Genomic DNA, 5,411 nt, shown 5'->3' on the forward strand with positions numbered 1-5,411 from the left:
AATGCTTTGATACAGCACTTTCGAATAACAAATGAATATGGCAGAGCAAGGCTAAAAATAGTACTTTCACAAAATTGTAGGCTTTGGTGAAGTGAAATTACTGTGTCAAGGCAAAAGGCTGCAAAAGTGGATAATATGTTTTGCGGGTCAATTTTTTTATCCTTTTAATAAGCAGCGCCGTTTTAAAAATTTCTAAACAGTGTATCAGAAAAGGTATTGTTCAGCATATCAAAACCATTTCTGAATATTAAATTTTCTTTTTGTCAGCAGAATCACCTTTAATAAAACAACATTTTGTTTTAAACGCTTGTTCTTTTGTTTTGAAAATTTTAATTCTTTCCCATCCGTGTTCGCATGATCGACTGTTTCATTATATTGTTGCAGGACCACAGTTATATTATAGTTATGATTTACAAGCACAGTACCTAAAGCATTGTATCTAAAGCAACATTATCAGGTGTACTTGAAATGATGTCCTTTTGTACTGATGTCCTCTTTTTGGCAAACTCAAAGTAAATCACAACATATAATTTAATAAATAATTTAATAAACACATTTATATTTCCCCCTTTTAAATAAATACTTCATTACAATCTGCTTTATTGTTTGCCTATTGTAATTATTATCATATTTCCTATTAACTATCTACTTCTATAGAGATGCTACAGTGCCAATGAAGGATAAAACTGTAGTCTTTCTACATAGACGGATATAGCAACGAGCACCATTGTTTTGACTTACCTATAAAAATGAATCTTTATAAAAAGTAGTGGTATCATAACTGCTTCGTAAATTTCAAGTATACTTACAACAATTGCACAGAGATGTTATGTTCTTAATCAGGTACAAGAATAGATTATTTTGAGTGCATAATTTTAATTATACTAACGTTTTTTTGTTGATCAATTTCTGGATAGTACAAAGTACAAACACTATAGGCCTTGGTGTGATATCAATTTATTTCATTTACTTATTTAGTTTTGTTATAACAAACTTTATCAAGCGAAATACTTCAACAATTAAAAAAATTATGTTACAAAGGTAAATAGCTGAATATCAACAGATGTTTTCTTAGAAAAACACTAAACTCTATTTTCAACAGTCGAAAGAAATAGTTGAATAATTAGGACAGCATGCTCGTAAGTTATAATGAAAATATATCTCTTTCAGGTGCTCGGGAAAGGAAAATATAATGGGTAAAACATTATCTCTCAGACGAACATATTGATCTGTTTTATGAAAACATTATTCTTCTAAATGTTCAGAGCACAACCCAGAGGCTTTCTTTGATCACTGTTTGTCTCTATGAATACTTACATTGGGTTGTCTCCATGGAAATCTGTATGAAATTTGAAATGCATGAAATCGGTTGAGTTGACAACTACCATATCAAAATAAAACTAAAAACCTCCGAACTTAAAAACGAAAATTATATTTGCTCAAAAGTTATAATTTTTCTCAGTTAAGTAACGTTACTTCCATTAGGCCTTACGTATCTAACAATGGATCACTTTGGCAGTGATAAATCAATTGATATTAATTTAAGAGAAAAATAACAAAATACATAAACTTACCAGTGAAACGACACAGGACTAGTTTTCTCTATTTTTACAATTCCACACAACAAATATTGCCATTTTTATACTAGAACACCGCTAGCAACAGAGCAACTGAAAGTACAACATTGGACCAAGATAGCCACTTTATAACTTCTGGTGACTTCATGTGAAAAGGTCAATGCTCAATTTAGTTCAGTGTAAAGATCAGTGAGTAAGCCGTCTTGGCGATATCGGGTCTTTGATAACCCTCAAAGGTCAAACAGAAAGAGAGAGAATCGGTATGCACACAGAGAAAAGTATTTTTGTTCTTATGCTTATAACAAAGAATGTACAAAAGCGAAAATATCATTGGAAGTCAGAATATAGACAAGATTTCTGGAATTCCGACTTTTATCTTTATTGGTTTCTTGTTACGCTAGCACAATGCAATATCCCTCCATGCCAATATTCGACTGCCACTATATTTGTGTTCCCTCTCTTTTCAAGTTATGTGAACTTTTGTACAATCAAGTGGTGAGTGCATCTTGTCTATACTTCAAAGTTTAGTATAAAGTTTCATTCCTTTCACATTTTTCTTGCTCTACTCTGTTCGTCCTAAGCGCGATTAGTGTATTTTTTTGTTTTTTTCAAACTAATAATGTTGAAAGCATAAGCATTAAAGGTGTGATTAATGTGTTTTTTCACAAACAAATAATTTTGAAACAAAATCATTAAGGGTGACACACTAGAAAAATAAACTAAATATTCATTCTTGGTAAACTCTAATTTTTAAAAAACCTTGGTGTTTTTATACTAATATTATAACGTCGAAGGCACAGCATAACCTCACTATACGTTTCAGGTAGTATGCTATAATTTAAGGCATGCATATTTTAGCTTGATTGTGCTTATTTCAGTTTTCTTTTCTTTTTGGAAAAAAACATTTACAAGTATTAAAAGCTATTAATATTAGCTTCTTATCATAGCAAACCACTTATATAGATCAGAACTGTATCTATCGAGAATGAAATTAGTGTAAACCATAATAAATGCTATACGTTGAGTGCTTTATTTTTTCAATATCTAAGACTTTATTTAGCAAATAAAATTGTCTAGCTATCAGTAAGTGAGATTGTAAAAAGCTCACTCGGTAGCAGTTAATTTGGAAATAACTAAATGTTTTTACAGTTTCTTTTTAAGCTTTTATATTATTATTACTTGTTACTTTGATACTCACATCTTTTCATTTTCTAATTTCAGATGGGCAAGTAGTCCGAAATCATACTAGAGAATAACATACATAAGTAATATATATATGTATTGGATTATTGGGTAGTTTTTGTCTCAAAATTATATTATTTCATATCACAAACCTTTAAGTTCTATTGTAGAAAGTTTTGTTGTACGATCCCGCAAAATGTTTAAACTTAATAACAATAGCACAGGAAGATAGTACAAAAGATGTCTAGAACATTTAGTATTATATAAACACAAAAGAGTAACTATTTTATCTTAATTACGTGGAAGTTGGTATGAATGTAAGTTTTTTAAAAATGCCTGAACTAAATTATAACTTTTGTGAACATTCTACTGTATATTCTATAAAAATTATTATTTACATTTTAAAACTATTATTTGCATATGCTTAACGATGGCCGTTTGTAGCAGATGTTGAATTAACTGTCCAAGAAAGAGCGATGGTGTAAAATTCGTTCTTATGATAGTATAATTTACCACTAGTTAGTTATTGGTGTTTGTTTCCTCTATTGAAAAAATTACTAAGTTGAAAAAGTAACTAATTTTGGATTTGCGTCAAGCTTCAAGAGAGAGACTCATCAGAGAGAAATACTAAATAACGCGGGCAGTTTATTAATGTATTTCACCTGTACATTAGTTATGAATGTGCTAACATGATTATTTCCTTGCTTATTTGGTATAATCTTGGAGGAAGGATTTTTTGTCACAGTTGCAAGTTTAGGAGGTACGCCTGCTAGATCAATAAGAAGGTGAAAGCGTGATTGATAACTAATGCATGAACCTAGCAATTTTGAACAATGATTTGGACTTTATTTTATTTATTCATGTCTTAGGTGGACAAATTCAATCTTTGTTATGTTTTGAGACATCTTTACTTAGCTCTAATTTGTCTAATCAGACAGTAAATCTAACCTTAAAAATGTCTGAAAATTTTAAAGTTCGGTTAAAATCTGAGTTCATCTTTAAAGGCAGATGTAATTTCTACCTTTCAGTTACTACAAGCACTACTTTCCTTCTTTTTTCTTCCAAATTTGGAGCTTCTGTAGGAGCTTCTAAACTATTCTATCTTCAAAGCTGATTGACATCTTACAATTTTCTTTGGTTAGTTACAATTAATTTAAGATTAAGTCATACTATCCGCAAATATCGTGCATCTGTTTTAAACAAACCTGGAATTTGGTCTGTTTACTTTCCACCTCGTTGTACTTCTCATATCCTGCTTTCCCAATTTATTGTCCAAAGTTTTTAACTTCGCAAAAGAAAAAATCCTGTCTCCGGTGAAAATCAAAAGGAATAACATACAAGTAAAGGTTAAAAATAAGAATGTTATCTGTTTTTTCTCTTTGCCTTTGTTTACTTTCAACTTGGTTTCACTAGTGAAACGTTATTCGAGTGACGTTTTCCAACCAGCCTTAGCGTGGTTTTACATATCTGCAGAGTGCTTCCATTCGGGTAGCTATTGATGTTCTCAGCCTTAACTTTCAAGTGAAATCTGAATTTCTTTGCTTTTCCTATTTTCTATACATGATCTTATATTACCGAGCATATATAAACATTAATTAGAATAGTCTAACGCTAGGACGAAATACCTTATTATAAAATGTGCTATTTTATCTTTTTGTAGCATATTCAGAAGCAGTTTTAGTGACCATATGATGCTTTAGTTTGGATTAATATTCTATATTAACTAACGTTGTGTATTTATGAATTTGTGAGTGTGTTTGTTTTGTCTACAGACTCCTCCATCAGTTTGTTGAGCTAGGAAGGCCAAACTTGGCATCGGACTAGAGATGGTCCGGGAGGTGTACAAATCTACATCTATTTATTCATATCTAGCAAGTAAGGCTTATACAGACAATTTTATTCTAACAATTGAACTCGAAATAAGTTCAGTCAGCCGAGAAAAAAGAAACAAACTCCGAGAAGATTCCATGAAATGGACAAGTTACGAATGTTTTGGAAGAGTGAGGTCAGCTTATCAAGCTCTGAGTAAAACCTAGAAATTAACAGTACACTTAATTCTAACCATTCACGCTAACTAATTATAAATTGACATTTTATTTCTTAGATATAAACAAAATGTTACTTCAAGAAAAGGTTATATTTCTTCAGTTTAGATACCGTTAAAGAAACAGAAGGTATAAAAATAATATTCACAATTTTTATTAAAGCAATCTAAATACCTGATCTCGAAATAAATTCAAAGCTGTAGAATATAGATATATTTGAACCAATTTAATAAACAGACTTTATAAAGGCGAAGGAAATTAATCATTTCCTCTTTTTTAATTTTTTATAGAAATAACCAAAAATGATTTTTTTATGAAGTATACATTGATTTTAACGAGTGATTACTTGACTATAAATAAAGTCAAAATCATGAAATATGTAATTATATTAATTTATTAACTAAACTTCAGCTCCCTCCCCCAATGGCACACCGGTATGTCTGCGGACTTAAAACGCTAGAATCCGGGTTTCGATACCCGTGGTGGGCAGAGCACAGATAGTCCATTGTGTAGCTTTTGTGCTTAAATTACAAACTAATTACAATTGTTAGAAAAAAAATCCTTTATAAGTTTAGAAACACGAACTAGTAACAGAAAAGGTGTAGTG

This window comes from Limulus polyphemus, unplaced genomic scaffold, assembly GCF_000517525.1.
Source record: "Limulus polyphemus unplaced genomic scaffold, Limulus_polyphemus-2.1.2 Scaffold535, whole genome shotgun sequence".
Lineage (NCBI taxonomy): Eukaryota > Metazoa > Arthropoda > Merostomata > Xiphosura > Limulidae > Limulus > Limulus polyphemus.